Genomic DNA, 27,411 nt, shown 5'->3' with positions numbered 1-27,411 from the left:
CCTTAACCACTTAAGGCCACACACTACAGTTTAAAGTATGATTTTAAATAGAAATGAAAGCCTAACCCTCTGACTGTGTTACTGGTGAAGTTCAGCTTCACAGTGCCTGGTAACAAATTCTTTTTAGAGAACAATCAAACCTTGCTGTTACCTGTGCTGACCCAAATCTCCTTCAGCGTCTGACTGCCAGTGGTTCAGCTTCATTAACTCACTATATTAATTACTGCATAAAGAGAAGACCAAGATTTTTCCTATACTTTTTCTTTCCTTTAGTATAACGTTCCACTATAGAAAATTAAAATCAAGAAATTACTCTAAAAAGTCTGGTTTTCTGTTGTTGAACAAATGGGAAAACTGAAGACCATTCAAGGGAATCTTCAAAGTAACTGAGATAATGACAGGACTGATTCTTCTCCCATTCTTGAGAGAGATGAGTATTTTAGGTGAGGTAAATAATTAACCCTTTCTTTCAAACAGGCTCTATTACCTTAATTTTGTAATTTACAAAAACTCCATATAATCTTTTTGCACAATTCTTCATTTCAGAAAAATCTCCGATTTTAGTTTTTTTCCTTTTAACAGAAGAATATTTTAGCATTGTGTTTTAATATGGCTCTCAGCTTAACAGGCAACTATGGAAAACTTTGTGGGACAATCTGAACTTTAGTAGGAAACAGACACTTCTCCCTGAAACTCTTAAAAATGGGTTTAGCTGCTATTGTCTTTTAATGTATTTTTATCTTAGTATCACTGGGGGAAAAAAGTGACCTACAAAAACCTGTAGAAAAATCAGATCTGACAGTAACATATAGAATGGGTATATTCAAAGGCCAGCTTTGACTGGGGGAGGCCAGTCTGCTTTGTTTCCCTTGTCAGTCAGTGTGGACAGACAAAACCTTCTCCAGCTGGCAATTCAGAGCAGAAACCAGCTTGGGGTGCTCCTCATCACCCACTGGGGAAGCTGAATTGTTGTACCAACCCCAGGAACCCAAGGAGACAAATATTCCTGGGTTAGATTAACCTTTGTGTTCCCTGCACCATCCACTCCTGCGACTCCTTGTAGGGTGCAGCACGGTGTTTGTGCTGATTCTGTTGTGTTCACACCAAGATCTACCACTGGGAGACTCTTCTTTGATTTCATTTATTACTGGGTTGGAAGCCTGGCTTCATAACTTCTAAATATGTTTAATATTTAAATGCCATTCTCATGTCTAATGGTCAAGTTGTTGTTTATTCTGAACAACCAATTCTCTCCAAATTCTTACTCAGTTCAAGTCTAACATAGCTTTAGTCCCGCTACATTTGGATAAGGAACAAACCTAGGTGTGATCTCTCCATTTTTATAGGAAAAGAGATTTCATCTTCCATGTTCAAAACCTTTATTTTTAATTTTCTTATATCAATAAGCATTTTATCCTGAACCAAAATTCTCCAATTTATTTTTGCATATAGGCTTTGAATTCAGTCCATCTGAAGATAAACTGCAAGGGATAACAAGTGTCCAACTTACTTTGAACAAGGACAGAAGTACAGCTGAATGCTGATACTCCAGAACTAAGAATTTTAACTCCCTTGTGCAGGCATTAAACTCCACATATCACACAACTATGAAGGCTGAAAAAGACCTCCAAGATCAGAGAGTCCAACCTTTGGCCAATCATCACCATATCAACTAAACCACAGCACTAAAAAGAATGTACCCATCTTTACTATACCTCTACTATACTAAGGGTATAGTAAAGACTGGTACATTCTTCAGAGAAAATTGAAATTTTTTTTCTTTTTGCTTTGGGAAGCCATCAGGCTCAAGAAAAAGAAAAAAATCTGTCCTTCTCAACATGTTTTCCTCACCAATATTTCTGTTATGCATCTGGAGCGGCATTTGGTCAGCATCTGCTGTACAAGATTGCAATTTTTCGTCATTTTACATATTAATAACCACATTCAGTCAGGCCAAAGATAGACCTGTCCTCACATTGGGTCTTTAGCAAAAGGCTGAGAGCAGAGGTCTGGGAAGAGCACCAGGACAGGAGAAGCATGCAGGGATGGACTTTGGGATCCCTCTGCAGCCTTCAGGGCCTGGGCTCTGTGTTCTTCTAAGCAAGAGCTAGTGCTTTTGCACTGAGTCCACGCCCAGATAATCCTGCAATATATGCAGTGGTTCACAGCTAAACTATGAACTATGAAAAAAATATCACCTCTTACTTGTTCTGAATCTGTCACCTGATAATTTTATTTGATTCCCTCTGGGTCTTGTACTACAAGAGGCACTTAATGAACATTCCCTGTTCTTTTTTTTTTTCCATTACACTCCCATATAGATTTTTATCATTTTCATCTTTTGCTGTTTCTTTGCCAGTTTGAAGGTTCTCAATCTATTTAATTGCTCTTTATCATCACTGCCACGCATTTCTGGCTCTGTTACCTCCCCCTTTTTTTCCCCCCTCTTATTCTTCCTTTAAATCCAGAGCAGAAAAGCACTCTGAGGTCATGACAAAAGGACAGGCAGTTTACAAACTGGCATAGCAGACTTCTGCTCTGTGAGCCATTTTCCCCTAACGTTTCTTTTTTTTTTTGACCAATCCCAAACACTTGATCAATGCTTAAATTTGGCATGATAAACTCTCTACAACATCACTTCCTTCAATGCTAATAACCTCAACAATGGCAGGATTGTTCTCCTCCACATGCATTAATTCATAGCACCAGCAGCAAGCTTCAGCCCCAGTTACTGAGCATGACAAGCTCCCACTTGGGTTCTTCATAATTGGCTTTCATTTATGCTGCTCTCATTAACTGAGAATCATTCTGCACTCTCCCTTCCAGATCACCAATGCATGTTGGTGTTAAACTTAGCACAGATCCATGAGTAACTCTATCCATCCCTTCTGTTCAACAGGACATTTATTCATCTTTTGGCCAGCAGTCTAGGACAAAAAAAAAAAAAATTGCTCTTATTAAATTCCTCAGAGCAGTTTCATTTTGCTCAGCACCTTTGGTGAGTCGTTCTCACAAGACTGCCTGAAACCCCAGTGTACTGCATCAGCTAAATCACACTTACTCACAACCTCAGCAGTGCCTTCAAAGAACTCCACCAGACCTGAGAGACTGTTCTGACTCTTTCCTGGTACACCAAACTGTCCATGAACGCTTCAGTTTTCTTCTCCATGGTATTTACCAGGAAACTGGCTGATATGAATGCCAGTCAAACTTGTCCTGTTCTTTCCCACAGGCTTTCTGGAAGCCTTTTTAAAAACTGGCATCACCTTTGGCATCCTCAGCTTCCCTGCTACTGTGACCATTGTTATCTCACATGCCTTTAGCTACAGGTGCAATATGCTTTGGGCTCTTTTAGAGTTTAGTTATCTATTGGACCACTGGCCATCCCCTTTCTGATTGTTTTGAAAGAGCTTATGACAAGTTTCTCTGCCTTTTATAAATCACATATCAGGCTTTAACTTGTTTTACTGTATATTTCATGTTTATTTTGCATGAATTTCACCTTTTTAAAAATTTTGAACACGTTTTTGCAGAGTATCTTTCTGTTCCCTACATCTTGCTCAATCATGCTAAATATCCATCAAAACTTTTTTAAAAAGAGTCAGAGAAGCAGGCTTTAGGAAACAGGCATTTTTTTTTCTGAGTCTCTCCACAATGGCTGCAAGCATTTTATTCTCTTGACAGTTCCTCTTACCAGGCTGTCCACAGGAACCCTAATCAGTGTCCTGCTTGATACCTTCTCTATGGCAGATGTGGACTGTCAATAACTCACTGCAGAACTAAACCATCAACCCCTCCATTTTATATTCCACTCTTCCAACATTTGCATAGAAACACTTCCATTCTGGTCTGCCTGTCTCTCCTTCTGTGCTCCTGTCTAAATAGGACCTAATTTTTCCAGCAGCCCTTGACTGTTCTCTAGATGCCCTTCATCAGCTTCTGCCCCACACACTTCAGCCACAGCCAGTGTCACTTGACCTGTGTGCCTTTCCTCATGCAGAACATTGGGATTACACTGCAGACTGATGCTACACAGCTCTTTATTCTTCACCTTTTATCCAGCACCTCATGTGCTGCTTCCAGCACTCTTTTGGGAGCCTTTATGTCACCAGCACTTCTCCACCATGAGAAGACAGCCTAGACTCCTTTTGCTGTAAGGAAATGGCATGTGGTTGGAAGGTCACCAAATGCTCCCTTCCAGCACTGCTTAGAGCAGGAGATGTCTCTCCATCACCTGGAACCAAGACCATACAATGGAATTTTTAGGGCAAAAGGATGCTTGGCCATCACCTGACAGCAAGGTCTCATCTACAGGAAGAGATTTTTTTGGAGGTAATTTCAGGGTCATTTCTCCTTTGCAGGAATGATGTCCTGCTGCATTACAGCTCCTCAGGGAATCCCAGTGGCAGACTCCCTGGAGACAGAGGTGGGAATACCTACCTGGAGGTTTGCTTTACACATTTGCTAATTGACAGTACTTTCCTTACACTTTGCATGTTGTGACTTTCACAAGAGTTCAGTTGCATTAATCTGCAATGAGCATCTTGCAGTGTCATAACTATCCCTTTGGTTTAACAGCAGCATTAATACTGTTGAGGGCAAGTAAATGCTTCTTTTTTTTTTTTTTCTAAAAAATCTGATCTGATATTAGCCTCTAGCCTGAGAAGCCAAAGGGTTTAGGCTAAATGGCCTCAGACACACTCCTTGTGCTTTAGGCTTATTCTCATTGAATTCCATTGAAATTTTCACTTTGTGTCTCTCTCTCCAGACACTTCGATTCAGACTGTCCTCATCCTCCTGGAAGATACTGGTTTTCTAAAAAATCTCAAACTATTCTAGTTATTTTCTAAAAATCCATCTGTAATACTGGACTGCTTGGTTCTTGTGAAAGTTTCAAGTATTTATTTATTTTATGAAATGTTAGTAACTTCTCTGCCTTCCATTCAGCATCTTTAATCCATTCCTCAGGTTCCCACAAACCATTTTCAAGACAATCCTATGAAAGTAAAGAGGAGCAAGAAAGTTTAATTTTTCTTGTGTAACCCTCTGGTATCATTAACAGACATTTCCCATGACTGCTGGGCAATCGTGCTTTATAATCTAACAGATCACAGCCACTTTATGATAGCATGAAAGGACTGATTGTGCAAGCCCTTGAACACTGCTTCCCCAAGACAACAGAACACAACCAGCCACAACTTTTAGCTCAGAACAGAAGCACAGAACTGGTTTTTAAGATGCAGCCTCTTCTGCACTGTTGAGGAGAGCTGTACTTACAAACACACCCTTCACCAAATCAGAGTATTCTACATAACCAACACTTGCTGATTCAAAGTGGGACCTCACGTGTTTAGATTCCAAATTTAGATTTCTTACTATGAATTCTACTTTCAATTACATCAAGTCTGCTGCATTTTGTTGGCTCTGATGTACACAGCTTTTGACACAAAAGAAGTCTTGAGAGCTTCCACACACACACACGCTGTCACTGCTGTAATTATAGGCAAGATGCTCAAACATTTGCATTTTATTGTAAGGGGTAAATTGTGCCATACTGTACAGAAAAATTCAGTACTGATTCACAAAACAGCCCTGATTTTTCACTTGATAGAAAATGGTTTTAGTTCCCTTTCCACCATCAAATCTAATTTAAAGTAACCCACTGTAGTGCAAATACATCAGATACTTAGTAATCTCCTGTAATGGCAGGGAAATTCATCACAAATTGCTGAATGTTATGAATCATCTTGTGAACACATAACTGCCATACACTGAGAAAGGCGCTTTAACAAGTGATTCCATTCATTTATGTCAATACTTCATAATTAGCACAGAGAAGTGTCTGTAAATTGAACTCTTGAGCATCACACTGCTTAGTTACCATTTTTTAAAAAATATTTTCAGCACTTGATGTAATGGAAGACCCCATTAAAATTTTGTGCCAATGACAAATGACATTTTCATTTTCTCTTCTAAATGTGTTAGCACAAGCTAATGAACTCAACAATGTTCAACAAAGCCATAAGCATATGCTGACCTGTACTACATAAACAGTTCAACTGACTTTATCAGGGATATTAATGTGAGTTTTTGATGGATATTTAAACCCTGTTGCTCAATAACATATAATAAGAAAAGAACTACTGGTTTATATGGAAGTTAGTGCTGATGCTCACTCAGAAGTAACAGCTGACAAGAAAAACATGACAGCCAGATGCTTAGAAGAGCTCTCTTCTGCACACCAGCCTGAACACCCAGATTTAGCCACCTTTTCATTTGTAATTGAAGAACTTTGAAAGCTTTGCAGGGTATTCTATCCAAGGCACACAGTATTTTGAAAGCATTATGATGTACCCAAAACCAGAGATCAGGGTCTTACTATCCCCCAACAGAGACTCAGCTTTTCTACAGAGACCTTAGCATTTCAGGGCTTGAGTGCCCACAAAGCCATACCTGAACTATGGTTTTCTGGTTGCTACTTTAAGTACTGGTTGGAAATAATTAATCCTTTCTACTTGGATTCCATAATCTCAAGATGCCAAGTCAGTATAATTTAGCAGCCTAGTGGTGCCAGCTGGTTGGTTGTACCTATGGGGTGCACAGCCTTGGCCCATTTTAACAGCAAAATAAATAATTCTCTTTGCAACTGGGCATAACTCAAACCATGCCCAAGGCCAGCTCCTGCAGAGGGGCTGACACAAGGTGACTTGGTAATCCACGGGAATCTGCAGCAGAACCACATTCTCTCAGGAGCAGCTGAAAGGTTTAGGCAAACTGCTCCCCTAGACCAGAAAAGGAAGTGCAAGACTATAAATATATCCATGATCACAGTGATAACTCCACTTTGACGCTTCTTACCAGGATAACTTCCCACTCATCAGTTCTAAAAAATCCTCAAGCCCCAGCTTTGAGTTTGTCTCATCCTCCGTGGCTTCCCAGGAATCCAGACCCATGGACTAATTTCCACAGGCTGTGCACACCAAGGTAAACATGCAAGAAAAGCTTTGCCTTACTCTAATGATGCTAATTAATGACCAAATAATTATTAGAATAATCTAGTATTTCCCTGTGCTTTGAAATAAGGAGACCTAATCTTGAGCTCTTATTACATACTGCTTATTTTTACTTTTATTTCTTAATTGAAAACAGTGGGGTTTTTTTTGTTTTTTTTTTTAATTTTACAAGATTTAACCCTTAACAAGGTGTACATATCTCCTCTGGACACTTATTTGAAATTACATGTAATTCTTAATTACATCTTCTTAATTCTGCAATTTTCCTTGCATTTTCAATCCTTCAGTGCTCATTAAAAAACTTTACTGATAATACACCCAAAACATCCAGACATGCAAACTTGTCTCTTGCATCTAAAGTTTCTCCTTTTCAAGGATATCCAGGCCTGTAACTGCTGCTAGGTTTATCAATATAAAATGTATTTATGTAAAGGGATTAAAAAAAAACCAACAACTTCAGGCTATTTAGTGTTCCAAATCTCAATAGTTACAATGAACCATAAAAAGCAGGAAAACCCCACCTCTCCTTCCATACTGCCTTCAAAGTATTTTTTCTCCTTTTAGTAGTCAAATATAGATTTTTCCACGACATTTTGATTAGGCTCTTACTATGAACACATTAAGTGATAATTGGTCCAAAAATACTTATTGAGCCAGGAATATCAGAATACAGTAAATACCAGGAGCACCATAGGCAGCTGCATGAATCACTTCACATACCTGTGGTTTTCCAGGTTCCTGTGCTTAGTCATGAGTACACTCTTCATCGTCTCGTACACAGAACACAATTTCTGCCAATTTTTGTTCTTGGCTTCTACACTGCCACCTGTAGTCATACAAGAGGAATTAGCAATATTTTATGCTGCAAATCCTATTAGCACAATGTTTCAGCTCACTTGTTTTTCTGGACAAACATTCTAAAGCGTCCCCTTTTGTAAAAGGTGCATTTCAATATTCAAACCAAGTTATTTACATTTTTCTCTTTAACACATTTGAAGAAAAAAGATAGAATAATTACCACCAAACAATCCCAATTCATTTTAAACCAAGAGGACATTTAGAAGTCTTAGACTCTTTGCAAATTTTTATTTTATCCTCCTTGCTTGGTGGACACATCATAACCTTGACAGAGCAAAATGACTTCTGAAGTGGCAATGCAAAAACATCTGCACCTAATTACTTGGTAAATACAAAAAACCTAATTGGATTTGTTCTTCCATCTGAAAAATGAACATAGTTTTACAGAAACATAAAATCCATGCTCAGCTTAGTTACCTTACATAGGTTATAAGGAAATGTATGCAAATAAAAATTGCTAGTATGTGAAAGATTATGTCACAGGAATAACAGTGATCTTGAACTTTTTCATACAATGAAAACCATTCCATTTTTTCCAGGCTTACAGCACTTCGAGCAATATGCCGCAGATCCTGCCAAATTAACAATTTACAACAAAATAAGACCTAAGCACAGCGTACCCAGAGACCTCACGCTAATCCTTCCCCGAAAATGTGAAAAAAACCCCAGAAAATTCATGCCTTCCTAGAAAAACCAAAGCTTCCTGGTGCTCAGAACACGGGTTTCACCGAATAGCGAAGTTTCGGAGTACAAGCTCTGGGGGGAAACCTGGCTTTTGCACGCACATGCCTTCTCCTTCCCTGCAGCTAAGAGCTGCTCACCATCCCTGGGAGCGGGCGCCCGAGCGCTCCCTGGGAAAACGCTCCGGAGTCGGCAGCGGGCAGGAACAAACTCGGGAGGCTCCGGGCACCCGCACCCTGCGCTGCCCTACGGCGGCGACACCCGCAGCCGCCAGCAGAAACCTCGCACTGAATGGAACAGAAACCGAAATCAAACGCGATTTCCAAGAACAAGTTGGTCTTAGAAAAAGAAAAAAAAAAAAAACAAAAAACACCCAAACCTGAGGATGGTATAATAAAGAAATAAAATTCCCAATCGCAGCCGAGGCTGCCCACACGTCCAGGTAACCCTCTCGCCTTCCCAGCAGCGCCGGCCACTCCCGGACTGGAGAGGCTCCCCCGGGACCCGGCCACCATCCCAGCCCGGCTGCGGCCGCTCAGGTGCGCCGGGCACCGCCCCATTGCCCGCTGCCCCCGAGCCATCCCCGGCCCCACGGACCCCTCGCACTCACACCCCCCGAGCCGCACACGGCTCCGGTGGCTCCGCCGGGACAAGCGGTGACCGCTCCGGCCGCGGCGGGGAGCGGGCGCTGCGCACCCACCTGCGCTGGCCGGGCCGGTGCCGCAGGATGAGGCGGCGGCTCCTCCTCGCAGCGCGACTCCCCCGCTCGCTCCTCTCCGCGCCGCTGCCGCTGCGCAGCCCCGGGGAGCCGCGCGTCCGGGTGCCGCCGCGCCGCCCGGGATTCCTGCGGGAGGGCGGGCGGGAGCGAGCGAGGGAGGCGGCTCATGGCTGGGCACAGCCTCCCGCTCCCCCGCCGGCTCAGCCTGCCTCCAGCCCCTCCAGGCACGCTCTGCCGCACGGCGCCCGGGCGGACCCGCAGCGCGCACCTCCGGCCCCTTCCCTTCCCTTTTTATCGCGGGGCCGGGGCTCCGCCGCTCCCGCCGCCGCCGCTGTCGTGCGGGGGCTCGGCATCCGCGCCGGAGCCGCCTGCGCACGGCCGGTCCGCCCCCCGCCGCCGCCGCCGCCGCCGCGCTCGCACCGCCCGCCGCCCACCTGTCCGCGCCCCGGCCCCGCCGGAGCCGCCCCCGCTCCGGCCCCGCTCACCGCAGCGGCCTCCGGCAGCGCGGGGCTCTGCGGCTCCCGCCCGAGCCGCCCGCGGGCTCGGGGCTCTGCGGAGGAAGGGAGGAGGTGGCGGTGACGCTCCCGCGGTGGCCGCGTCCCACCTGTGCCCGCAGCCCCCGGGATGCTGGCCGGGATGCTCGGCGCCCCCGCGGCGGGGAGGCGTTTGCCAGGCGCTGGAGGAGCTCCGGGTGCCTCCCCGCTCTGCCGCCCAAACAAACGAGGAGTCTTGGCCGCTACAAAATAATTGACGTGCTCAGGAACGTGCTGGAAGCCCAGTTGTTGATGGGTCTCTGACAGCTGGCGTTGTCAGATAACCTAGCGGGAGGTGGTAGGCTCTTAAAAATTTGAGTTGCGGTGCTTAAAAAATTCGAGAAAAGCAGCAGGTAAATACAGAAAAGTGTTAGGAAAATGTCTGTGTTGTAACTAAAACTGCAGCTCAACTCGAGGTTGTGCACGTGCCGTCTGAGCTCCCGCACTGGTGGAAGAACAGCTCATCCTCATGAACACTTCTCTCATTCTGTGTCTTTTGCCTGGTGTATTTGCATCTTGGAAACATATGATGTACTGAAATTCTTGAGTTTGTATCTTTTTGTTCGAATGGGTGATGTTGGCATTGAAAGCGTGCCCTAGCACAACCCAGTAAAGGAGCCTTGGGAGGAGTTGAGTGCATTGGCGCAGCGTCACACGAACTGATACCATTTTCAAATTTGTGTAATAAAAACATACTGCATTCATTCTTCCCACAGCAATAGATTCCACTTTGTTTAAGACAATCTTTACCTTTCCCAAATGTTTTAATTCTAATCCTAATATTTTGGGACCCAACATTTTCAAGGTAAGCCAGAAATCTATACAGTCATGTTACAAATCACCCTGTCTAGACATATTAAGAAGTAAGCTACAAAAATAAAATCACTTTTCTTCATATAGTCTTCTGCAGAATTAGGGTTATTTTCGGTTCCTCTTCTTACATCTCATAAGTGAGATGCCAGACTACCTGAATATTTAATTAGTAGTAAGCCAGAAATCTGTAAAAGTAGCAAATATAACACACATATTTTGATAGCAACATACACAGGTACTTATCTGAGAAAAGTTTGTGCAGTTTAATTCCACTAGATTAATAAACAGCAATTATATCTAATCATATCTGCAGCTATTCCTAATGTAAAACTATCAAAACCAAACAAAGCTTACACTAAAAAGAAGTATAAATTAACCCAGTAAAGTTGATGATAAGAACTGAAACAGGCATGTAGAAATTGTTTTTTTTAATGTACTTAATCCAAGAAAACATTCCTTGTCTTTCCCTTCAAAACCTAACAACCTAGTGGCACATTGGTGCAATAATTTAGAAAACAATGTGAATATTGAAAATGGGTTTTTTACTGCTGATAAGTAATAAATTTTATTTTGTCTCTAGATTGTGTGTTTATCCTCTTTCTTTTGAGCTTATGATACATGAGACAAAATTAAGTTTTTCAGTTCCTCACCTAAATTTCTATTAAATGCAACTATCAGTATACCAAGAGATACCAACTGGTGAATATCATATGAAATTCCATAGTTATCTATAGTGAGGTCTGCCCATGACTTCCAGGACTGTGTCTGTTCAAACAGTACCTCAGCAATAAAAACCACATTGACATGCCTCCAGTGCAGAAGAATTCATTTTCCACTAAGCCCTTCATAAACATAATGTTTTGTCAACAGGTGTCTTTGCTATAACTGTTACAAATGTATTAAATGCTAGTAGCAAATTCTTGTCTTTTCACTGAAGCATGGCCAGTGCACAGACTGTTCCCTTTGCAAAAGAAGTCATTGTTCCTTTCAGGTCTCACACAACACTGCTGTTAAATCCAGCCCATCACAGGAGAAATGCTCTCTCAATTCTTATTTTCAAACCAAGAAAATAAGCATTTGGTCACTTAATAATGACTATTAATCAGAAACTATCATACTTGCCTTGAGTGTGTGAGATGAAGAAAATTAGATCAGTCATGCACAGACCCTTTCTTTCACCTCCTCTCCTCTATACCACCCACCTCCCAAACAGATCTGTCTTTTTCTTCAGCAATTCAGGCTTGGAAGAATAAATTCCATTGTAACAATGATTCAGAGACAAACTGAAAGCCAAGTGAAATATTGTTCTCCTGAATCTGACAGGAAAACTTATAGGATGGAAACACCCAGAAGATAAAACCCAGTTCTCTTATAATATGCTCCAGAAAGCATTACTTATCACTGTCCCCTCATTCCCAAAATATATACATCAACTAATGTGTTGCTGTAGTACTGAAAATTTCCAGTTTTCCAGATGATGAGCTGTGACTCAGTACTCCTACTGATACATCTCAATGCACCATCCATTTATTTTATGTGCTGGTAAATCATCTCTCCCTTTGCTTCCACCAGAACTTGCTAAGAACCCTCCTGTGTCTGCAGGTCTGATCTGCCACACTATGTCCTGCCCTGCCCATCTGAGACCAGATCCGGTGAAAACTCTTCTACTCCAGTATTTTTCTGGTCTAGCTTCTTGTTTTAGTTGCTACCAAGTGTGTTCACAGCTCTAGGAACATGCAGGTCACAATCTTAAACTTTCCAGGCTGGACTACACCCTTGTTCATTGTCTAGGGAAATCTGAACAGTGGGCACAGAGATCTTTCACTTTGCGTCAAGGAGGTTTATAGAAACTACTTTGGAGAAAATATGTTTTGTTTTCTATACAAGCAAAATCCCTTCTAAGAGTCAGTGAGGTGATGAAGCCAATTTTGATCCATTTATCATCAAAAGAATGACTTCAGTCTACTCTAAGGAAACCAGAATTTGGCATAATAAAGCCAACAGCTGGTTGAGGAGGAATAACAGTGTGGGCTCTTTGATATTCACAGATGAATGCAAACAATCAAAGACAGACTTAGGATGGCACATGATGTTTCTGAGTAGTAGGAAGGAGTTAAAACCATTTCATAAGTCCATTTATCAAGAATGAATTTTCTTATAGGAAAACCATCCATTGCCTGTAACAGCAGCAAAAAAAACCCTATAAAACATTTAGTGTGCAAGAATAGTGTGATAATGAGAAATCTGTGTTAAACAGTCCTTAGGAACTATGCAAAATGTAGTGCAAGCAGCTGGAAAGTTCTCCTAATTTCAGGGAGTCCTCTTGCCTCAATTTGCCATGTACACTGAACATCAGCACAGAGCAGTGAGGGTATTTTAGTATCTTCAACTTCTGTCAAAGCTCTGCAACATTCCCCAATGGGCATCAGAGGCAAAAACAGGCAGAGCTGTAGAGTGAAAAAACAGTTCTAGTTAAAATTATTGATTTAATTTTAACATCTACTTAGAGACATTCATTAGCCAGTGAGCACTGAAATTTACAGCAGAGAACTTCAGAGTTGGAGAGGAGATTAAATGCCCTGACATGGGATTCAGAAGAGCAAAGGAAATGAGCTGGCAGTGGGAAGGAATTGCTCATGGTGGTGGTGGGAGATGTGTGGCCAGACTTCTGCAAGGCTAAGGAAATGTTACAATCCTGCACACTACATCTAAGCAAACAGAACTACAAAGGCTCTGTCTCCAGCCAAGCCAGAAAATCCAGGAGGCAGCTGATCAGCTCCCCCAGAACAAGTTCTCCCTCGAAGAATCTGCTTTAGCTGAAATCATTGGGAATGATTAAGAGTTGCCTATAACAACAACCAATTTCCTCACGTTACATCTTTCCTCCCCAGTTAAATTATCATCCTTCTAATAATAGGATCATCAAGAGCCTTCTTCTCCTTCTTTGGAAAAGAATAGCTGAGAGTTATGTTCAGTCATAAAACGTTAACAAAACCTGGACAGCATTTTAAGGCAATAGGCTGTTTCAATTTGATGGTGTTACAATCATTCCAAACTCCTTGTTTTGGAGTTAAAAAAAATTTCATTTCCTTGTCCATCAGGACAAGAAAATGAGATTTTCCTTCACATCAATTTATTCGTTACCAACTATTTCTGGTCTCTACTCAATGAATATGATAATGCCAGCAACCATCTAGCTTGAGCAAAGTAAGGCTTGAGTGTCAATTCCATGGAAACACAATCATTTAATGAAACCCTCCCACTTCATCTACTGAGCTTTAAAGTATTTCCCTTGTCATCTCTGCAGCAGGTTCATGATCAGTGCTGCTCATTAGCTAAACACATAGAGTAGAATCAGTCTTATTTCTTAGGATGGTCTTCACCACAGGTCTGCCCAAACCTTTGGCATGTTCTTCTCCAAGTGGATTTCAGTAGATCTCAAGTCACTTTTTTCCCCCCTAAAGAATACATTTGTTTGCTGAAACCCTCTTCAAGGAGAAGCCAAAAAAGCAATACAGTTTACATTTAGATTCCAATACAGGTTAAAAAAAAACCAACTGTATTTTTCATCTAAAATAGAAGAGCTCTGTTCCAACAGACTGGGAAATCATTACAAATTTTTATCTGCTTTTGAACAGATTGTAGCTAATATGGGCCTACAAATTAGATGTCAATGACCACATAACTCCCTGGGAAATATATTTCTTTTTGTCTACATCAACCATTGAAGCCGTTCATTAATCTGTTTTCTAATGCAACCATTTCCCTGGACCAAACCTATTTAGAGACACCACTGGTTATTAAAAGCATTTGCAATAAAACTGACATGCATTTCTAAGAACTGCTGTGTAAATCAATATAATTTTTTAATTGGTTAACCAAATAGCTGCCACGCTAATGAGTCACACAGAATCACAGAGAATCACACAGAATCACTGAGTTTGAAAAGACCTTCAAAATCATGGAGTCCAATCCAGCCCTAGCACTTCAACTAGCAGAGTAACTGCAATTTCTGCAAACATCTCTTTCTGCCTGATTACACTTCTTCAACCACTTCACTGCTGCACAGGAGGAAAAGTTCCAGTGCCCCTTTTTCTGCTCCCTACAGTCATTTCAGCTCATAACACTGCAACATGTGGACTGTTCATTTTCCAGTAGTTTGGATCTCTTTAGAATATATTCTTAAAATTTATTTGTAAGGGCTCTGTCTCTAACTACCCATGCAATAGATACATTTCTAAAGTGGGGGGTTTATACCAGCAATGAATAGGATAATCAGATGACTGACTGCCTAAGGAAGAATTGTAGAACATTTCAGAGAGAAAGCACTGGAGAAATCATAAATTTTACATATGCAAGTGCCAAAATTAATTATGGGTAAATTTGATGTAAATAAACTCCAAGATCTTTCCATGATAGTACTCTGAACTCACAGGTTGTGAAATTGAGTTAACTCCAATGCAGTATTATCACTTGTGTGAGTACTAAACACTTATTGAAGAGACACCTTCCAAAAAATGAGTATCTGATGCTCCTAAATGATAAGAATAAATATAAAACATTGAACTAGACAATCTAATAGAACTCTTGCAGCTGGGGCTGCATTTCAAATGATAAAATACAGCCTCCTCACCGGCAATTGTTTCAGTTACTAGAAACAGTTTTGTCTAAATTTTTTTTTTTTTGACAAAAAGAAAAGGCACTGATACAGATTTCTGTAGTTTCCTATGGGGTAATTTGCCACTGTTGGAGGCAACACAGTATCTATCTGAATTGTCTTTTCCCCTTTGTCAATTCTACCTCATTTACTGGGTTTTAAGTTTTAATGTGGCCTGTTCAAGAAGGAAGAGTCAGCCGCAAAGTTCAGGTTGTGACTTGGGTCACAGTTTCCCCAGAATCTGCTGAACGAAGTACCTTTGGTTTAGCATCCTCTTTACCCTTCCTTTCTGCTATTCACAGCCAGGACAGGGCACAGAGGGAGGTGATAACTCCTGTTTGCTTCTGATCAGGTCGAGCCAGGGTTGCATTCCAATTCCCTGCTTACTTTGAGAGCTGCATCCGTGAAGAAAATTGACAGAGCTATGGAAAACTGTACAGCAATGCTACCTAAACACAAGCTGGACTTCAGATTTAAGAGGAGTGGCTCTTTGCCAATCATGGATTTTTTTCTTCACTTCTCCATGCTGAAGGGGTGTATCTCAAATCTGTTCATACAGAGGTTATTCTTCATGTGAGTAATTTCATCCCTAGGTCTAATACAGGGTTGGAGTTACTTTCCTGCCTACATTTAATCACGGGCTCATATGCTCCAATTACTTCACAGGTGCACAGAAATATCAGGATGAATAAAATTCCCTACACGTGGTTCAGCATCTTTTTCCAACACTTCCACATGCTGAGTTTTCATTTGTTGTTAGCAATGACTGATTTTTAAGCAGTCTACAGTATGAGATGGAACATTTTATTGCCAATTATAAGATGAATTAATGACTCCTGAAAGCAGGTTGGCAAAGTTAGGAGGCACTAACCAATAACCTTTTCATCAAATAAGAAAATTAATCCACAAAAAAAAAAAAAAAAGAAAAAGCTCAGCAAAATAACCCCAAACAAACAAACTCTAAATAGCCCCCACAAAAAAAAACGCGAACAAAGCACAACCAAAAAATCCTGAAAAGAAAAAAACCAAACCAAAACCAAACAAAACAAAAACAACACAGAAAGAGCAAGAAATTCCAATTGCTCTTGCAAATTGCAAGTCTTAAAAATAAAATCTTCAGTCTCTGTCCCTCTCCTGAGATTAATTTTCATAAAGGTTAAATCAATACCATCAAGGGAAAAAAATAAAAGCCAGACAAAGAACGAGACAAAGAATGCCATCACAATTTCTGTTCCTCACAGCTGCTGTGGATCATCTATTTATTGTCCCAAGCAGTGCAGGAGAAGTGAGATTGTGGATGCCATGGGAATGTCTGGGGGTCTGTTCTGGTCCCTCAACACAAAAGGAAGCCATTCCCAAGGCCCCTGAGATATTACTGCAGTGAATTTTATTAATAACAGCTAATAATGCACAAAGATGACCTGGTAAGGGACATGTACAAAGGAACTTAATCTTATCAGAATAAAGCATCATAACTGCACTTTTTGGTTTTATACTCCATGAGACAGTTCAGAATCTGATTTCATGAGCTTGCTGCCATGCAGGGCCTTTAGAAAATGTTGAAAATTCAGTATTTAATCATAAGGATTTCCTGAGAGAATATTTTCTGTGGTCAAAACTCTGTTTTCCCAGAGTCGTGGAATGGTTGGGGTTGGAAGAGACATCTGGAGCCACACTGCTGCTGGTAGCTCCATCCTATGGGTTATTTTAAAAAATTTCTTGGACATGAAGAAAAATGTTTCTATTTACACTTAACAGATAAGAAGATTATGACAAGCACTAACAACTTCAGCATAGGGAATTTTCAGGGAAATTAATGACTAGCCAAGGTTAATGGCCCTCAGCTTCACATTGGCCCATCAACTCTCCCAGTCAGTCATTAATTCCCAGGAAATGCCTTGTGCCTTGATTGTTATTGCTTTAATACATTAAATTCAACTTAAAGGCTTGACTTAATGTTTAGCCACTATAAAGTAAAATACAAGGAAATGTTCCCACTGGACACACTCACTGTCAAATATATTTTTGTTTACCTTTTTCTTTGCAGGCATTTAAATAAAGGAATTGAATACTCCTTGACCAATTTGCTTTGGTTTTACTACTCACAGTAGTACTCCAATCTTCTTTGTCATTTATTTTATATTTCATTAAAGATAGCTTATCTGAGTTCAAATTTGATTGAATGTGCCAAATATAAATTCTTACATTTAATGATAAGATGAGGAAATTAAAATTTGATCAGAAGTAGTTCTGTTGTGGCTCATTAGTGCCATACTAATGAAAAAACTTGCAGAAAAAAAAAAAAGACAGTGTGGCTATTTACAATCTCCAGCAGAAAGTGAAAAATCAATTACTATTTTGGCCCCAAACCAATTGAAAGGTGGAAATGTGCTGGTGCCAGTTTTCCTTGTGAAATTTCTGCCATCATGACCTACCTCAGGGAAAAATGCTGTGGACAGGATGATGCCAGTTGTCCTTGTGAAATTTCTGCCACCATGACCTTCCCCACAGGGAAAAATGCTGTGGACAGGAATTTTTTCTGCCATGTTCTGATAAACCTGAGTTGGATTCAATTTTTTTTTAAAAAGCCAAATCAAAAAAGTTCCACCACCCAGATTTGGTGTGAGTTCTGGTCTGAAAGCATGGCTCCCAGCAATGCTGAACGTGTCATGTTCTTTTTTTTTCTTGAGACATTTTACTGTTAAAATTTTAAAATTTTTACTGTTAAAATTTTAAAATTTACATGTTTACTGACATGTTACTCATCACATATGCTTGGCCACATATTTAAACACAGCCAGTTCATTTTCCTTCAACACGTGAATAAAAAACTGCTTTCCTCAACATCACACTCAGACTATCAGTGCTTCTATTTCATTCACTGGCTGAATAATGTACTTCTTGCCATTGTGGAAAGCAGTTGCACATGGGCTGAAAAGGCTGTTCCTGAAACTTGCTTTAACATTTCACAGCCAAACCTGGTTCCTGGTGCTGCTCCATTAGAGCCAGCAGAGCTATGATGGGGATAAATCTGACATTGTAATGTGCCTGTGTACTAAGGTGAGCTTTGATTTGATGTGCACGTAAAAGCACATCAGAATCACCACTGGATTCCTGAATTAAGTTTTCAGGAGTCTGGGAAATGTCATGCAGTCACTGTCATGCATTGCTGAAGACATTATTCACTTAAAAGTCCTTGGGATGTGAGATGATGCTAAGTCAGGCCAAAATATGAGACAAAAGCTGCTTATAAAGGGATTCAGGCTATTTAGTCTCTGTTTTGACTGATACTTGCTGGATGAGTGACATTGTATAAGTCACCTTATCTCTGCATCAGTTTTCCCAGACTTAAAAATGAGAAATCTCATAAAATAAAATTTAAAAAATGTTACTGTCACTTTTAATTTGATATTCCCCACTAGCAAGGCCGCCAAGGCAATGCTTGTAGGGTAACTCTGGGCTTCAATCCATTCCCCCTTCCCTGGGATCAGGGGCTGGGAGGATGCAGGAATTGGAAGCACAGGGTGGAGATATCCATGGTCATGTCATGGTTCCACTCTTCATCCATGGTCAGCTTTGAGCTGGAGTGAGGAGACCAGCCAGAACCCCAGGGGTTCATGCTGGGCATCTCTTCACCCCACAGTCTGGATTGCTGACCTTGCACAAGAAGGAGCTGGCTACAATGATAATGTGGTCAAATCTCCCAAAAGGCCCAACCCAGCACTGGTGAAATGCACACAAAATCTGGGCAGTCTGTTCTCATCCCACCCCTGCAGAAGGGGAACTACAAAAGAAAAGCTACAGAGAAAGAAGAGTGTCAGGCATCCTGCATGAGGAGGTTTTGCAGCATGCTGAGACCTCTGCACAGCTCTGCCTGCAGGTTTGGGGAGATCCATCCATCCATCCATCCATCCATCCATCCATCCATCCATCCATCCATCCATCCATCCATCCATCCATCCATCCATCCATCCTCTGTGAGCATGACACCTTCATAACTGCATTTAGAGCACTTAGACTGGGTATGAGTGAGAGAGTAACTCCAGACATGATGCACAAATCTGAGGTACCCTACAAAAAATCTGTGTTTGAGGTTGAACTATCTCCCCATGCAGGACAGATCTGCTCCAAATTTTCCATTCTTGAAACCAGAGTTTCTTGCCTTCTCCTGATGAAACCTTTGAGGTGTATTGGGCAATCTGCCTGGGCATTGGCACTGCTGGTGTCAGCTTTACAAAACCACCAGCTCTGCTCTGAATGTGCCACCTTCCCTCTCTCAGCTGGCTGCTCTTCCCCCTCCCTCAGTGTCACCCTTGTCACCAGTGCCTTGCTCGACCAGGGGACATGGCCATGGAAATGCCAGGGTGGAACTGGGCAGGGGCAGTGGCCCAGGGCAAAAAAAGACAAAAATTCCTGGCTGAGACAGAAATTCCTGTCTGTGTGTCTGTCACAGCCTCGGTCCCCTCAGCAGGTCCTGCACCAGAGCCAGCAGCCTCAGAGGGCTCTGAAGCAGGACAGGGCTCTGCTGTGGCCCATGTGCAACAAGATGTGGAAGAAAAGCAAGTTTGGGAATAGAGAGTACAGGAGAGGAAGGGTGAGAAAGCTTCCAGTGAGTGTGGGGCAGAATTTGACTACAGGAGGACATGGGTCTCACCTGAAGAAATGCAGCGAGTGCAAGCAGCCGTCACAGCTCTCAGCATGTGAAATTGTTGAAATTGGCTTGCAGTTGGAAAAAGTGGGGCTGTCCTGGGAACTAAACCATCATTTCCTGCCTGTTTGGGGATGGAAGCCACTTTGCAGACGCTGGGTGAACAGGCGAGCAGCACAGGGAGCTGTGCCCAGCTCCTCAGAGAGCTGGGGCCAGGGCACTCCGTGTGGCTGTAAACTGATTCCATCCCTCTCAGTGGGGTGCTCAGGCTCAGGGCTAATGATGGTAATTGAAATGTCGACCTTAACAGTTTAATTGCACAGCAAACAAGTATCATCCAGCTCTACAGCATTTTTACATTTATAGAAAGAAATTGTTTTAGCTACCGTGGTAGATAGATGCAGAGTCAACCAATTGCTAGAACTGCTACAGATTATCACCTCAAAACCATGTCTGAATCAAAGTGTTGCTTAGCTTGTGTTAAAAAATTCCTCCATTTTCCTATAGATACCACTAATTTAAACATTTCATAGCTGCTAATATTGCTTAGTCTCCCCTCAGCCAGCTGCAGAAGTATCTACATTTAATATGTTTTCAACAATTGGTCATTACTTATTAAAATATTATATAAAGAATTTTAATAATTTATCCTATAATAATTTACTTTATAATAATTTCTACAATATATTGAAATTTTTTTCGGTACAAATAATGGTGTCAAAACAGAGACTGAAACACAGAGGGATTCTGAGGTAAGTTGCATTGAATCTAATAAAAGCTAATGACAATAATAAACAAACAGCACAGCTACTCTCTGAAGGCACTGGATTGCATAAAGAACTATGAAAAAAAGCATGTATGAGGGCCTTTCTCATAATTTTTCAGGTTCTCTTAATATCAGCCATGGCCAGTGTGTTGCCAGGTTTTTCAAACAATACTACTGTGCCTAATTAAAGCACAGTCCTGGCTGATCCAAAACTATTTCTCAGATGATTTCTGAGAAAACTGCTTCTGAGATTACTTCTCAGGAGCCACAGGGCACCATGACCACTCAATCTCTGCCCATGGCAAGGAGGCTGGAACTGAAGGATCTTTAAGGTCCCTTCATCCCACAGAATTCTGTGATTATTTTCCTGCTTTGTGGGAGCAAACTCCGTGCCAGAGGTGTGAAACAATTCCAGGGCTTGTGGTGCACCACCAGTTTTGAAGCCAGGCCACTGTGATGCTCCCAAGGGTCTCATCTTCAGCATCTCACCTGGGGCTTCCACCCTGTATCCTTCTTATCCCAACAGCTATGGTGGGAGCTGATGGGCTGCAGGTGGGACTGGCTTCTCTTCTGCCTTCCTTTAGCTCAGGAAGGACGTCACCAGCATGCAAGTCCTTTTTTGCAAACATTTTATTAATACAATTTGAAAACAACTACCACAACCCACTCATCCCTCCCCCCTTCAGCAACACACCATCAGACACCTTTCACACACTCCTTCTCTTTTCATCCAGCCTAAGTTTTTCCAAAAGATCAAAAGCTGCTAAGACTGCTGGCCAAGTCATATTTTCCTCTTGTCAGCTAGTACTATTTTCTTAGCAGACACATAGGATTACAGCTGCCCCTTTATTTTTTTGTTTGGTTTTGTTCCGGTTTTGTTTTTTGGTTTTTGGGGTTTTGGGTTTGGTTTTTTTTGTTTGTTTGTTTGTTTCAAATGAAACTTTGCTAAGCACGGGCTGAAATTGTAAATAACTTGCTGGAAAGCAATAGCAAGCAGTTCAAAAGAGCATTCTGGCAGTAAAATTATTTCTAACCAATTGCATTCTCTGTCTCTCTCTGTCTCTGTCATCATGGCCACTGTTCTTTAAGCAAGCTGCCTGTTACCATCTGAGAAGGAGCTCACAGAGGCCTTGATGTGGTTTCATGTGCTCCTGCCTTCTAAGGACTCTACGTGCAGGTTTGTCTCATGCATCTCTCCTTAGGCTGGGTCACGCAACACCAGGGTGCTGCACAGCTCACCCAAAAGCCCAACACACATTTTAATTTAGTTTTGAATTATGTTTTTTAGCCTGCAGCCCATTGCTGTCTGCCCACCTTTCTTAATATTAGTAATCAACCAACATCTAGGCAAGGGCTTTCTGAGGATGTCGATACAGCACGGCTGAAATCTACCTTGACAGATCACCCTGAACAGAGACTTTGTCTTCTAGGATCCATCAAATGAAGGGAAAAGAATTATAACATGTGCTCCTTCTAGGTGTCCAATACTCTCTTTATTATTTGGCTGGTTTATTTGGCCTCCTGAGCTTCTCCTCTGCCTGCAGCTTCCTCACGCTGTGCTGCACTTTGGCAAAACCCAGGTCTGATAGGGAAGCTCAGCCCACAGAGGCTGTGCATGGGGAGCCCACCTCCCTGCTGAAATTCAGTGCCATCCACAACCTCTTTTCATATGCTCATATTTATACAAAGGCAGCCTTCATGCTCCTGACTCCATTTAATCTTCCACATTTCCCCTCCGAACAGCTCAGCTCCTCTTTATTCAAATCCTCCCCGGATTCACTTCCATTGTGCATTGTAGGTGCAGTCCCTTGGCGTAATGAACTCCCTCACAGCTGTAGCAACTATTGTTGAATTGTCAGTTCTATTTAAAATGTCAGGATTAACTGTTACCCAGCTGGTCATCTGAGCAGGAAGAACATGGGCTCATTTGCTGTTGCCTGGTACATGGGAGACGTGAGAGATTTCTGCAGGGCAGCACCACGGCTTGGTGGGTTCAGAGTGAAAAACTCTGGCCTCTTTCTTCTCTAATTAAATGCCACCTCTGCCCTACAAATATCTAGAAGAGAAAACACAAAATTGAGTCTAATTATAATTTTCCATTAATAAGTCAAGGCCATGTTTTGTACAGAATAAAAAAGTTCATGCTTCAGTACTAGAAATAGTTTGTTAATCAAAAATAAAGTGGCTGAGGCTCTCAAGCCTCAGGATCTGTGCCTTTTCAAAACAAATACTGCAGTTTCACAATACTTGCAACACAGCCTGATCAATGCTAGCACGCAGCTCCATGGATGGATCACTGGTGCTGGAAGTGCTCTCCATGGAAATTTTGATCCAGTTCTACTCAAAGTCCATAAAATGCATAGGGAATCAGAGTTTTGAAACCAAATATTTCTGAAGCACAGACTTCTGGTTTGGATCCATACTCAGCATAGAAAGAACGTACTTGCTTGAAATGGATTGACTGGTTTGACATTAAGATGTTACAGACTCCCTGTTTAAGTAAATTCTACAAATCCTATCATTTTATCCACTGTCAGTCTTAGTTTAACATTTCCTCTCCTAGACAAGAGATCATGGCTTTGAGACATTTGTCTCAATTAGTTTGCTTGCCAGTTTAAACACTTGTCCCAATTTAAGATAATTACGTATCATTGAAAAATAAATTCACATAAAAAAGTCTCATTAGAATTGTTTGCAATCAATTTAAATAATTAGCCAAAGATATTATATCATTTTAGACGGATGCTACTGCATATGAGATCAATTTATCATTTCTTGATCATGATTCAAAACACAGGTAAAATACCAAGAAATTGCAATCCAACCTTGAAAGCATAAAATTGTAATTTTACACATTGAACTGGAGGGGAGTGCTGGGATTTGACTGCCTGTATCTGTTCCAGGGAAAAATATCAGCCAGAAACCATAGCTGGGAATTTGGATGTTGCTTGCTTTCACTTATTTTATGGAATACAAGAACACAGAACAGATATTAGCCTGGTATAAATGAGGGAGAGTCTTAAAGTCAAGAATCCTCCTGTATTTCCAGTGAAAACATTATTTATGATCCTCTGGGAAGAGCAGCACCAGGTTACATTCAGCAAACTGTCCAGTGAGGAATGTTGGGTTCAGACACCTCTGCAAATTACTAGAGACAATTTTGTATTTTGTAGGGCCAGGACAGCTTTTGCTGATACATTGCCTTTGTGAAGGCATATAAATATTGGACTAAAAATAAAATCAAAGACTGAAATGAAAGTTTCATATTTTTATACTTAAATGGAAATATAATTTCTTTGTGCATCCCTAAATGCATTCTGTTCTAATTGGTCTGAGAAGTGACATGGAGTAGATTGCTAAAATATCTATTTTCATATATGCATTTAAAATAGAAATTCTATTTAGTCTTCTCCTCTTTGTAAGACATTGCAGGCTAAATAGGAATTGTAACTTTTAAGTAAGTGCTGCTTTTGTTGTCCTTCCAATGTCATGTTCTGCTGGCTAGGAAGGAACACTCTTCACAATGATGTTGAGGTGCAGCAAATCCCATCATTTTTATGCAATATTGGAAGGGGACAGAGTGTCCTGCATTTTAGGGTGCCAAGTGTCCTCCAAAAGATCTTTTCCAGCTGTTTATTTCTCTTAAAACTTTTTGTTTTCAAAACGTAGCTTTCCAAGTTTGCTCCTGGATGTCTTTTGTTGTAAGGAGAGTAAAAGTTGTCACGTATTCTCATTATCAGGTGTTGGAAAGTTCTGGTAAATCTTGTCAGCAAGGTATGTTTAAATTATAACTGATCCCAATTTCCTGCCTCTTTGGAACACCAGGAAAACAGTGACGTTGACACTGAATTTTTTTCTATTACTGCCTTTCCTGATTCATCCAGTGACCTTCCAGACCAAGAGCAGGTCCCCTGATACCCCAAAGTATAAAATTCCCTCCGTTTTCTACCTGGGTATTAATTTTGATTCACAACTTCTCTCTTCTTTCTTCTTCTGGATGAAGAGGATTAAATTCCCTTTTCATTTCATCCAGTTGCAAAACACCTGCCAAGGTCAGCAGGGCCAGAATCTCACCCAGAAATTTCATTCCATGCTCACTGTGAGGTTCCTGGTGGTGATGGCACTTCCCCAGCTGGAGCTCTGCTGCACTTCCAGAGCTCTGCAGGATCCCACTGGGATCACATCCAGAGGATGAAGGGCAGGGCATGCCCTGAAGTGATTTTAGCTCTCTAACCAGTAAATGGACATAACTCAGAGGGGTTTCTACAGCAATACCTATTGCAGCTTCTCTCTGCTTTCCTTTTCTTTAGCAAGGAAGACCTAAATACAACTTTTTCTTCATCTTCTCCTTCTCCTTCCCCTTCTCCTACTTCTTCTTCTTCTCCTTCTTCTTCTTCTTCTTCTTCTTCTTCTTCTTCTTCTTCCTCTTACTATTATTATTTAACACATATCTGTTTATAACATAGAAACATATATATAACATATAAACATAATCACATATCTATAATATATAACATATATATAATATATATATGTTATTTAACACGTTTCTGTTTTTAATACACTTTTCCAAGTATAAAAATAGAGTACAAACACTTGCATATCTTCTTTGTCACATGTTCATGTCTTTTACTGTTCTTTAAGGAAAAAAGGGAGATGGACTTGTGTGATTTAGTAAGAAAGTGAAATTAAATACAACTGTGTTGAAGAGTGCAATACTGTTGTTTATACACACATATATAAATTTCTAGCTATTATTTCATATATGTATATAAATAAATAAATAAATAAATAAATAAATAAATAAATAAATAAATAAATAAATAAATTTGTATATATATATATATATATATATATATATATATATATATATATATATATATATATATATATAAAGACATACACATGTGATTTGAGTTTGCCTGGCCAAACACTAAATTGCAGACTATCCCTCTGGAGATAAAGCTATTTTTTTTTTGACCTTTTTGACCTTTTTTAGCTGAAGAGGATACAGCCTTCCCATGGCTGTTGAACTGAGGAATGTAGCAGCAGTGTCAAGTCCGTGCCATGCCTCCATCATGGGACTTTGAGTGTCATTCAACACAAAAGAATAGCTCACTATATACTCTACACAGAAAAAATAAATAAATATAAATGTGACTGTACTGAATCAGTGGATTTAAAAATCTTTGTGCATCAAAAATTCACTTTTGATATCAGTCCAGCCAAGTGCAGTCTCATGGTCATATGCCTCTCACAGTCAACTTCCACCTTGAGAGAGTCATGAAACCCTGCTGCAAATGAGACATTCTGTGGTTTAGGAATGCATTCAGAATTTAGGCTGAGCATTGTCAGAGCCATTACTTAGGATTTTTGAATTCTGAGGAAGCATCAGTTGCTATGCACCTCCATTCATGCTTTGCCTAGGCACAGCAAAGTCTTTACAGGAGCATCCCTGCAGTCCAGAGCAATCTGGGCACCTGCATGGGGCAGCACTCGGGTGTAGAGATGGACTTGTCATGCCCTGAACTGTGATCCTCTTTTAGCTCTCCTTTCATCCACCAAGAGAGAGTGAACTGTATTTACAAATACCAGAATTAGCTGCACCATGTGATTATTTGAGCCCTTTTTTAAAAACATGTGGGCCGGCCCCCTCTCCACCACAAGCCTTATAAATAACTTGCTTCCTGGCTGTTGTGTTGACAAACTGAGCTCCTTCCACCACCCCTGCCACCCCCACCTTCTCCCTTCACCAACACATGCTGCTTCTCCCAGGACTTCAAAGTTTATTTATCAAGCATTTTTGAGGGGTGGGAGGTGAGCAGGGGGGAGGAAAGAGGAATCAGATTGTTCCAAAAATCAAAACCATCAATTACAACCAAATCCTTTCTTATTGCATAGTGGGACACACAGGAACTAAGCCCCAATATATTTTGAAAGTAACACAAAGTTTAGCATGGAGTTGCTCAGGAAATCTTGAACTTCAGGAATCCTGCAGGACTTTTCAGGTGGCACTGAGTGGACTGAAATCCACCCAGGTGCTGCACAGAGCCAGACACTTCCAGCCCTGTCCTGCTTGTCTGGCTCAGCGATGCTCACTCCAACTCCCATTCCCAGGCTTTGCAATCCTACTTAAAGGCCAGCTAATGACTGGCCTCCTGAAAATCCCTCTCCAGTGCCAACGATTTGATCCTCAGGATATTCAAAATTCAAATATCTCCCAATTTAAATACAAAACCCCTGCTTTATGCAGCATGCACAAACATAAAATACCTTCCAGCAAGTGCTTCACGTCCAGTGCGTTACGCACAGGGCTGAAGTTTCTTTGGGTTTTTTTTTTTTTCTGTCAGAGCCATCAGGATCCAGGAATAAGTAGCAAGAAGTTTCAAGTGACCCACAAGTGTGTTAAATGCACAAACTTAGAGGCAAGGGGTTATCTCTGTCTCTTGTTTGGGAGTCTCCCAAATGCTGACTTGTTTTTTTACCTATACGAGGCATCTGATGTCACTCCCGTGTGTGGGTGGAAAATGCTGTACAAAGGTTAAACAAGTTCTTTCATCCTTGCTCATGAAAGTAGGCTCATATTGCATTTCCAGTAACTAAGGGCATTACTATAACAGGTTGGGGATTTACTTTCTGCGTGCGTCTGTACCTCTGTTGACTAACTGGCCATGTGCTCTCCCCACTCATGATGATGTTGCTTAAATTATTGCTTAATCTGAAT

The 27,411-nt window shown here is 41.2% G+C and overlaps 1 long non-coding RNA gene across 1 annotated transcript in view; it reads right to left on the bottom strand.

Moving 5' to 3' along the window:
• LOC115907949 overlaps window positions 1-9,487 on the bottom strand; it is a 79,711-nt gene extending 70,224 nt beyond the window's left edge. The window contains exons 1-2 of the long non-coding RNA XR_004061082.1: window positions 9,253-9,487; window positions 7,734-7,839 (exon numbers count right to left, since the gene is read on the bottom strand). This is a non-coding gene — a long non-coding RNA (uncharacterized LOC115907949). The remainder of the gene's footprint in view (window positions 1-7,733; window positions 7,840-9,252) is intronic.
• Between the last annotated feature and the right edge of the window lie 17,924 nt (window positions 9,488-27,411).

Source organism: Camarhynchus parvulus, chromosome 1 (genome assembly GCF_901933205.1).
Source record: "Camarhynchus parvulus chromosome 1, STF_HiC, whole genome shotgun sequence".
Lineage (NCBI taxonomy): Eukaryota > Metazoa > Chordata > Aves > Passeriformes > Thraupidae > Camarhynchus > Camarhynchus parvulus.
This window is presented reverse-complemented; position numbering and strand designations above follow the sequence as displayed.